The 11,419-nt window shown below is 35.0% G+C and overlaps 1 non-coding gene across 1 annotated transcript; it reads left to right on the forward strand.

Moving 5' to 3' along the window:
- Window positions 1-3,280: 3,280 nt before the first annotated feature.
- On the forward strand, window positions 3,281-3,387 carry LOC121228531 (small nucleolar RNA R71). The gene has a single exon (XR_005926107.1). It is a non-coding gene; the product is annotated as a small nucleolar RNA R71 (small nucleolar RNA).
- The last annotated feature ends 8,032 nt before the right edge of the window (window positions 3,388-11,419 follow it).

The raw sequence follows: 11,419 nt of genomic DNA on the forward strand, positions 1-11,419 counted from the left end.
AGGGATGGTATGCCCGAAGGAATAGTGAAATAAAAATACGAACAACTATGTTATAATTTGATTGTTATCTGTTGACACTGCTTAAAACTTACTAAGCATTGTAATGCTTACTCCGTTTACTCTGTTTTCTCTGTTTTATAGATCTCATTGCGAAGCTACAGGCTCGGGGATCGTCAGCAACTAGTCACACTATCACTATCCACTGTTTGGTACTGCTATGTTTTGGATTATCTTATGGCATGTATAAAATAGACTAGTGGGGGAAGAATATTTTGGTTAATGTATATAGCCATGCGAAAATGGCTTATATATGTTTGAGCATAATGTTATAATCATTTGGTATGGAATGGTTAATCACTATCATAATTTGTGCTATTTCTGCTAAAAGGGCTAGTTGAATCATGGAAACTATGAAATAGGTAAAGTCTACCTTAAAGGCAGATGCTGGCAGCAGCAGTGATGTAGATTTGGAAAATCACAAAAAATAGTATGATTGGAATTAAATAATGAATAAATTATGTAAATGAACCTTGATGAATCTATTTTCATAGGAAAGTAACGAAACGATCATATGGACAGTATGTTAAGAGATATTCAGGTTCTCGTGAGACAGGGCCAGAACGGTTTCTGGATTCCCTGTTCCGACTTTGGAAATTCATTATAAATTAACCAGAGATAATTAGGAGTCATGACATATATGTATAGATTCCTCTTTGAGTCTAGTTTCTATAGAAACAAACGGCATCAGTATTGAAGCTCTGTGCAGGGAGATATCCAAGTCGTAATGGGCAAAGGTCAGTGTAGTCGATCCCTGTAACATGGGAGACTTTGAATAATAAACTTTACTAATTGGCTTGACCAAAAATTCTAGAAAAAATATGTAGATGGGCATATGAGTCTAGTTTCAGGGAAAAATTACGAAACTGATTTTCGAGTTGTGAAACTCAAGATATGATTTTTAAGGTGACAGTGTCGCAGTTAGCCAACTGCCTGGAAAATTTTAAAATGGACTGCGATAGTAAGCGAATTTAGTCTGTGAACCCCTCGTGTCCGATTCCGGCGACGGTTACGAGATAGGGGTGTTACATTCATCCTGCAAACCATCAAACTGAACAAATTGCTTTATCATTTGTATAGTGTTAGGTTTTAATTCAAAAGTATTTGCAGCTACAGCAGGTCTAACTATGCTAGATTCAGTTCCTGTTAAAGAAGGTTTAGCATAATCATATATAGTGCGTGGAGCAGGATTTTGATTAACCACAATTGTAGGTGGTAGCAGATTTTCTTGGTTTTCAGCCATCTCTTCGGTTGGGGGTTGAGTATCGTCTTCTTGCTTGTTCTCCGTGTATCTTAAGCTGCGCCTTATTTCTCTTTGGTTTCTACGAACTGTAGATCGATTTCTTCGTCAAATAGTAATGGCCCCGACAGATTTCTTCTAGTCATAAATTATAAAAACCTGCAAAGAGAAAGAAAGATTAGGTTAATAAATAATGATAATAAATTAAATTGCAAGAAAAATAAATGGCTAAAGTAATAAAAATTGAGCGTTCCTAATATCTTAGTTCCACGGCAACAGCGCCAAAAACTTGATCGTGTTATTTCGTGATAGGTTTTAAATATGTATTATTACTCATTCTTGAACTAACTATTATCATGATGTAGGCAAGTGTACCTATCAAACAGTGGTATAGTTTAGCAAGACCGGATTGTCGAACCTAAATGAACTAAAAGTACTAGTAATGACTGTCTTTTTATTATCTAGCCTAAGAATAAAAAAGTTTTGTTTTAACTAACTAATTATCTAAACTAAGAACGCACAGAGAAAAGAATTGGGGAATTGCTTTTGGGAAAAATCGATTGACTTAAGACAATACCTAAGGAAAAATCCACCTAGACTTTACTTGTTATTCTGGCTCTGAATCGGACGATTTATTCATTCAACTTGTTCCGTAGAGATCCCTAAGTTATGTTATTATCCCTAGTCAAGACTAATAACATCTAATCCCTAGATTGAATAATCGAGACTTTTCTCTAATTAACACTCTAGGGTTGTATTAACTCGATCTATGGATCCCCTTATTAGGTTTCACCCTAATCCGGTAAAATCTTGTCACCCTATGTCTGGGCACGCAATCAACTCCACTTAATTATGAAAAATGTACTCTTAGACAAGGTCTATTCCTCCTCTAAATAAGCATGTCTTGAATCAGTATCCTGGGATATCAAAACAAGAATTAAGAACACATAATTAAGAACAAGTTAAATATTTATCATACGATTCAAAAAATAATAACAAGATTCGTCTTAGATTTCATTCCCCTTAGGTATTTAGGGGTTTTAGTTCATAACTAAATAAGAAAACAACTCAGAAGAATAAAGAATACAAAACATAAAGAAAACCTAAAACTCCTGAAGGGAAATTGAGGAGGGATCTTCAGTCTTTATGATGAATCCAGCTTCTGAGATGGATCAATCGGCCTCCTTGGAGTAATTCCTTACTCTCTATTCTCCGTCTCTCCTTTTTTTCCTTCTCTAGGGTGTATTTATAAGCTTTGGAATGCCTAGAAGCCCTCAAAATTAGTCGTTTCCAAATTGGACTCAACTTGGGCTCGACAGGGACACGCCCGTGGCACACGCCCGTGTTCGATTACTTCAGGCCGTGCTCGAGCCTGCCAAATTGACACGGCCGTGCGGTCCGCCCGTGTGAGGAGGTCCAGGCCATGTTGATTTCGTACTTTGGCCCATTTTCTCCGTTTTTGGCCCATTTCTCATTCCTTTCGCTCTCCTATGCTCTCCTAAGTGTAAACCATGAAATTAAAGCATTAGGAGCTTAGAATTCACCAATTCTAATGAGAAATCATCCATAAAATGCATTAAAAATGGGGTAAAATATGTATAATTTACGGTTTATCACTACTCGTTATCCATGTTGTGGCCATAAGGTTGGTATTCTGAATTGCTTGATCCACCTCCACTTGCTTCGCACTGCATTACTGGGTGAACCTGTGAAGATCTAAGAAAACCATCAATTTTCTTATTCAAGAGTTCTACCTGATTAGAGAGCATGGTGACTGAATTGATGTTATAAACACCAGTTGTTTTCATTGGCTTTGTCCTCATGACTTGCCACTGATAGTTATTCAGTGACATCTCCTCTATAAACTCATAAGCATCTTCAGGTGTTTTATTATTGATTGTTTGGCCAGCAGCTACGTCAACCATTTGTCGAGTCAAAGGAATCAGGCCATTATGAAAGGTTTGAACCTGTAGCCAGAGTGGTAACCCATGGTGAGGGCATCTTCGCAAAAGGTCTTTGTATCTCTCCCATGCATCGTAGAGTGTTTCTAAATCCATCTGCACAAAAGAAGAGATATCATTACGTAATTTAGTCGTTTTAGCCAGCGGAAAATATTTTAGTAAAAACTTTTCGGTCATTTGTTCCCAAGTAGTAATTAACCCTTGTGGTAACGAGTTCAACCACTGTTTAGCTTTGTTCCTTAATGAAAAGGGAAACAACCGAAGACGTATGGCATCATCAGAAACACCATTGATTTTAAATGTATCGCATAGTTCCAAAAAGTTTGCCAAGTGAGCGTTGGGATCTTCGTCCTGTAAACCATCAAACTGAACGAATTACTGTATCATTTGAATTATGTTAGGTTTCAGTTCAAAAGTATTTGCAGCTATAGGAGGTCTAACTATGCTCGATTCAGTTCCTGTTAAAGAAGGTTTAGCATAATCATACATAATGCGCGGACTAGGATTTTGATTAACAGCAATCGCAGGAGGTAGTAGATTTTCTTGGTTTTCAGCCATCTCCTCGGTGGTGGTTGAAGTATCTTCCTCTTGCTCTTCTGTGTAACGTAAGTTTCGCCTTATTTCTCTTTGGTTTCTGCGAACTGTGCGATTGATCTCACTATCAAAAAGCAATGGTCCTGACGGGTTTCTTCTAGTCATAAGCTATAAGAACCTACCAGAAAAAGGGAAAAAGAAGGATTAGTTATAAAAATTAGAAATAAATTTAAATTGCAGTAAAAGTAAATGGCTAAAGTAATAAAAATCGTGTGTTCCTAATATCTTAGTTCCCCGGCAACGGTGCCAAAAACTTGATACGTGATATTCGTGACAGGTTTTAAATATTTATAATGAATCGTTCTTGAAACTAACTATTATCACGATGAAAGCAAGTGTACCTATCGAACAGTAGTATAGCTTTAGCAAGACCGGATTGTCGAACCCAAAGGAATTAAAAGTACTAGTAATGACTGTCTTTTTATTATCTAGCCTAAGAATAATGGGGTTTGTTTTAACTAACTAATTAACTAAACTAAGAGTTCACAGAAAATAGAATTGGGGAATTACTTTTGGAAAAACGATTGAATTAAGACAATACCTAAAGAAAAATCCACCTAGACTTCACTTGTTATTTTACTCTGAATCGGACGATTTATTCATTTGACTTGATCCATAGAAATCCCTAAGTTATATTATTATCCCTCTCGAGACTAACAACGTCTAACCCTAGGTTAAATAATTGAAATCTCTTTCTAATTAACTCCCTAGGGTTGCATTAACTCGATCTATGAATCCCCTTATTAGGTTTCACCCTAATCCGGCAAAATCTTGTCACCCTATCTCTAGGCGCGCAATCAACTCCGCTTAATTATGACAAATGTACTCTTAGACAGGGTCTATTCCTCCTCTGAATAAGAGCTTAACTTGAATCAATATCCTGGAATATCAAAACAAGAATTAAGAACACATAATTAAGAATAAGTCAAATATTTATCATACAATTCAGATAATAATAACAAGATCTGTCTTAGGTTTCATTCCCCTTAGGGGTAAACATTTCAGAAGAATAATGAATACAAAACATAAAGAAAAACCCAAAACTCTTGAAGAAAAATTGAGGGGAGATCTTCAGTCTTAATGATGAATCCGACTTCTGAGATGGATCAATCAGCTTTCCTTGAGCAGTTCCCTGCTTCCTCCTCTGTGTGTCCTTTTCTCCTCCTTCTCTAGGGTGTATTTATAGGCTTTAGAATGCCTAAGAACCCTAAAAATTGGCATTTTCTGAAATAGAGTAAACTTAGGCTCGGTAGGGACACGCCCGTGTGCGATTACTTCAGGTCGTGGTCAAGCCTATTAAATAGGCACGAGCGTGTGGTCCACTTGTGTGAGTCGTGCTTCGATTCTGCCAAATAGACACAGCCGTGTGGTTTGCCTGTGTGATGAGGTCCAGCCCGTGTTGATTTCATACGTTGGCCTATTTTCTCCGTTTTTGGCCCATTTCTTTCACTCTCCTATGCTCACCAAGTATAAAATATGAAATTAAGGCATTAGGAGTATCGAATTCACCAATTTTAAGGAAAAATCATCCATAAAATATGCTAAGCATGGGATAGAAATATGTATAAATTACAGTTTATCAATGGTTAGAGCAAACGTAATATACCTCCTTAGCCACTGTTAAACCATCATTAACGAATCCGGGAGAGCCATATTTGCTCTCTAGAATGACATTTTAACAAATATAACTTATAAAAAATAATTAGGGAAACATAAAGCTAAAATATAACCATAAAAAAATTTAAAATATAAAGCAAAAATATAACCATAAAAAATTTTAAACAAATTGAGATTTTCTTTTTAACAAAACTAGTTAGGGAAACATAGAAATGCCTTTAGCGTCATTTATGAAAAAATGCCTTTATTACTTTACCTTTTGCAACGTTTATGAGAAAAACGTAGCTATTGGTTTACTTTTTTAGGTGCTTATAAGAGAAACGCCGCTATTGCTTTACCTTTTGCGTCATTTATGCAAAAATGCCACTAATGCTTTACCTTTTGCTGCATTTTCAATCCAAACGTCGCTAAAAACCTGTTTTGCTGTAGTGACAGTTGGTAACGCAAATGGATTATATTACATGTTATACGGGATTGATGGAGAGGAGGATGTTACATGATTTACAATTATTTCTTGAGTATACCTAGGTGCAGCATTTTTTGCGAACCATCGGGTTATACTATCCTGATACTAGTGTGTTACAAGGGCAGACGCATAGCCTACGAGCCGGGCACTTGTAACACCCCTAACCCGTATCCATCATTGGAATAGGGCTACGAGGCATTACTGATCAATTACAGCATACAATATACATTTCTTATACATGAATTTATTATAACATAAATATTATTCAAACATAATCATATTGTCCCTTATAAGGCTCTAAAAGACCTTAAAACATGCTTGAAAGAGATTTAGCACTAAACTGATAACATTTGAAAACTTTGGTAAACTTATAAAATTTTCATGCATTCAGGGTTCACATGCCCATGTGAACAGGCACACAGCCACCAGACACGCCTGTGTCACAGGCCGTGCAGAAACAGGGCATACATACTGACTTGCATCACACGGCCGGAGACACGTCCGTGTACCATAGCTATGTGAAATCTAGAGGGTATATTAACTTGCGTCACATGGCCGACCACACGCCCATGTGCCAGCCCGTGTGCCACACATGACTAGTAGACACGCCTATGTGTCTAAGCTGTGTAACCCACTGACTTGTTTAACTTAGATTCAGGGGTCACACGGTCGAGTCAAACGCCTGTGTGCTCAACCGTGTGGCACGAAAATAGGCTTGATTCAAGCCATTATTCCCACCTATCATTCATTTACCTAAAAGCATTCATTTAGCATCTTTTTCACATACAATAGGCAACCAAAAATGACCATTTCATGTACATTTCATGCCATTTAAATTCCATCCATTTCACTACTCAAATCCATAACCAAAATCATGCCAAAACAATATGCCATAACCTTAACTTCTATATGCATTTTCTCACCATCTTGTTAACTATTTCATGTCTCAAAACATATCAATTCATCATCTTAAAACCAGTTCACAACATGCCATTTCTCAACCATGACACATCATTGATAATTAACCATCTAGCAAATACATGAATCCATACTAAACTTGCCAAAACATAAGACATTATATGCATCATATATCACTTATCAAACTTATGAATTAAGCCAACTTATATGGCCAAATACACACCAACATTTACAAGCCAAATCTCATGGCTAATATCAACACTCAAAACTTATCAACAACTCACTAGCCTATACATGCCATATACCATATTTACTAAGCATCCAAAAATACCAACAAGTAGTTGATAGTGTGATGACGGTTCCTGATAATCCCCAATATCCGAACTAGCTTCAATAATCTATAAAACAGGGAAAGAACACATAGAGTAAGCTTTAAAAGCTTAGTAAGCATATACAAATAAAATTACCACATGAGCAAACATCATTTCCATCAATAGGAAAAATATAAGTAAGCACATATAAGCTTACAAACCTTTCCAATGTATACATATTCAATATCGTAAATGAATTCATCAAATACTTTCCTTTTCAATACTCGTATGAATCTCGTATGTACCTGAATCACTTAACTCATTCACATATTCTTTCTCGACTTAACTTTACCCATTAAAACTTTTGGAATTGTTAAGGATACTCGGAAATCACATATAGCTCGTACAATGTCATATCCCAGATATGGTATTACATGCTATCACATATCGATGCCAATGTCCTAGACATGGTCTTACACAAAATCATATAACGATGCCAATGTCCTAGACATGGTCTTACACGTAATCACAATACAATGCCAATGTCCCAGACATGGTCTTACATGTAATCACAATACAATGCCAATGTCCCAAACATGGTCTTACATGTAATCACATCTCGGTAATCCTAATGTCATGACATTCATATCCTATATTATTTCTAGGGTTCGTACGGGACTTTCGAAAATCATAACTTCGTCGATTCTTGCTCATATTTGCTCATTCAGCATTCATAGTAGTTCAATGATAATTAACATGTATAATTCAATTTAAAGACATTTATTTGCATATGAACTTACCTCGTAGTCAAAATAGAGAGACTGGATCGACTATTCAATAATCTTTGATTTTTCCTGATCTAAATCTGATTTCTTTCGTTCTTGATCTATATACATTCAAAATTAACTCATTTATTCATAAAATCACTCAATTTAGTCTACAAACACATATTTGGGTATTTTACACTTTTTCCCCTAAAGTTCAACATTTTTAGAATTTAGTCCCTATTTCACAATTACAAAAATTCACACAATTCAACAAGACCCATGCTTGGTACCATAGTGCCCCTAAGAGCCCATATTTTTCATTTATTTCACATTTCAACTCCTCAATTTACAAATTTCACAAATTAATCCCTAATAAGCATTTTTACTCAAAATCACTTAACAAAACTTGTGTAACTATCAACAAATAATCATTTTTCATCATCAAATATTCAAAATCTCAAGCATCATCAATGGAATTTTACAAAATAATCAATACTTTCAAAAATTAAAGCATGGGCTAGCTAGAACACGAAGCAACGATCACAAAAACGTAAAAATCATCAAAAATTCAGCAAAGAACATACCTTAATCAAGATTAATATGTGCCGAACCCTAATGGCTTCCAAAGCTTTATTTATTTTTGTTGTTCGATTAAGATGAAGAGAAAATAAAGATAATATGGTTTTTGTTTTGTTTCGTTATACTTAATACATAGTTTACCATTTTACCCTTGGTTATTAAACCATTTAATCATCAAATATAAGGCCATTAATGTCCGTTAACCTTATCAATGGCATGATAACATCATAAAGACCTTTGGTGTAATAATCCATAGCAAATAGACACTCTTAACTTATAGCATGCAACTTTTACATTTTACGCGATTTAGTCCTTTTTCTCAAATTGAGCTATTAAACGATAAAATTAAATCACGAAACTTTCACACATACATGATATCATGCTGTAAACACATAAAATAATATTAAAATAATTTTTTAGCCTCAAATTTGTGGTTCCAAAACCACTATTCCGATTTAAGCTAAAATCGGGTTGTTATAGCACTTGGTGCCAAGGCGTGTTTTCGGTCGGACTAGCTCTTACAGGTATTTGACGTGTTCCAGTTGGTTTACTTGTGTGCTTATATCCATATAACGTTTATTGAGTAGTAATTCTCGTATTAAAGTATTGTATTGAATTTTTTGATGGTCCAGTATTATTCATGAATTCTCGGTAGTAACTTATTTTGAATATAATAGACCTCTCAAGAAATTATTAAATGAAGCTTGTACTTGAAGTGTATAAACTCACTAGATATGAACTGTGTCTGACAGGAAATTTGACCATTAAGTTTTAATAGTTTAAAATATCATGTTTAGTTTGGTAAGATTTACCGTTTTTATTCATCGAACTTACTAAGCTTTATAAGCTTACTTATGTTACTTTTTATTTTCTTGTAGATATCATTTTCTGGAATGGGCGATCGGATCAAACTTTGAGTCACACTATTCAGTTGATTTCGATAGTTTTTAGATGTTTATTTTGTAACAACCTAATTTTGGGCCTAGTCGGAACAGTGGTTTTGGAACCACAAATCCGAGGTCAGAGAAATTATTTAAATATTATTTTATGTGTTATAGCATGATTATATGAGTGTTTTAAATTTTTGATGAATTAATTTCAATGATTGCATGCTTAATTTTGAAAAAAGGACTAAATCGCATAAAGTGCGAAAACTTTGTTCTACTTGCTAAAGGTGTCAAATAGTTATGGAACATTAAATTAGAGGTCTTTATAGAGTAAATAGACCACAAATTTGTTAGTAGCTAAACATGGAGACAAAAATGTAGTCAAAGGTGAAATTGGATAATTGAGATATAATTTCATCTTTTTCATTCTCTCTTTCTTCTCCACTAATTTTTTCCAAGAAAGAAGGCCATGGGAGCTTAAACTTTTCAGCAACTTTAGACTCTTGCAAGTAAGTGATTTTGATGGTCTTTCTTGATGATTTTTAGTACTTTTGGGGCCCTTGTAGCTTAATCTAACTAATAGGGGGACTATTTTGCAAAATGGTTGAGAACATAGGGTTTTTCCATGAGAGCAATCATGTTGGTTGCTGAATTTTTATAGAAGAAAATGAATCATGGTTGTTAAATAAACAACTTTAGTGAAAGGGGTTTTCATGAAAACATCTAAAAGGGACCATTTTATAAAAGTTACAAAATAAGTAGTAAAGGTGTGAAATAATTGGATTTGTGTGTTGCAATTAGCTTAAAATATATTCAGCTAGGCTTGGTTAATGAGAAAATTTGATGAAAATCAATTTACGAGCCTTGGAGCAAAATCGTAATTTTATGAAAGTCTAAAGGCAAAGCGGTCATTTTGCCAAAATATGAATTATGAAATTTCTTGATTAATGTGATGATTAAATTAGTGAATTTTATCATTATAGATCAAGAAATACGAAATCTGGACCTAGATAGGAGGAAGACCAAGCTAGTAGACTAATTCAATCTAGTCGCCCACTTTTTGTACACCGATGTAAGTTGTATATAAATAATACAACTTTATTGTTATTATGTATTGACCAATTAATATGGCATAAAGTTTTTGATTATTGCTGTGATTATGCATGATGAAAACTGATGTAGTAAAAACTCACGGTTAAACCTTAAGAATAGATTGGATATCCATGCCGTGACATTTGGTTGACATGTGTGCTAATGTAAGACCATGTGTGGGACATGGCATCAGACACATTATGTGAGCCAGTGTAAGACCATGTTTGGACATGGCATCGGTATTGATATGTGTGCTAGTGTAAGACAATGTCTGGGACATGACATCAGCATTGAGACGAGAGCTAGTGTAAGACCTCGTTTGGGATATGGCATTGGCCTCAACGTGTGAGCCAGTGTAAGACCATGTTTGGGACATGGCATCGGCAATTTACCCTCTTGTATGAGGCTTATCGGATATCCTTTAGTATTCTAAATGGTTCCACGGGTTATTTTAAGCATATGATAAAGTTATGAAAGAATATAATCCTATTGTGAGTAGTACAGGTTCTTACTCGAAACTCATAAGATATAAGCTTAGTTATGATGCCTTAATGGTAAGGATGAAATTGAGTAAGTTCTATCTATGAGAATGATTTCGGGATGATCTTGTAATTTCTGGCTTATTCTTGTAATGTGTAAATATGTAGTAAATTTACCATTGTTAAATCAAGAATGTTGTGCTGATTTATAATATGCTATGTGATTAAGGATGCATGGTTAATGTTGTTACTTATTTACATGCAACTTACTAAGCTTTATGCTTACTCCCTTTCCTTTCCATTTTCTTATAGTACCGCCAAGCTAGCTCGGGGATCAAGGGGAGTCAGAGACTCGATCACACTATCAATCGAAATATTTGGGTAAAATTAGCTTACCATTTTGAGTATGGCATGTATAGGGATTTAGTCTTTTTGTTAAGTGTCATGTTGG

This window comes from Gossypium hirsutum, chromosome A04 (genome assembly GCF_007990345.1).
Source record: "Gossypium hirsutum isolate 1008001.06 chromosome A04, Gossypium_hirsutum_v2.1, whole genome shotgun sequence".
In the NCBI taxonomy this organism is placed as follows: Eukaryota; Viridiplantae; Streptophyta; class Magnoliopsida; order Malvales; family Malvaceae; genus Gossypium; species Gossypium hirsutum.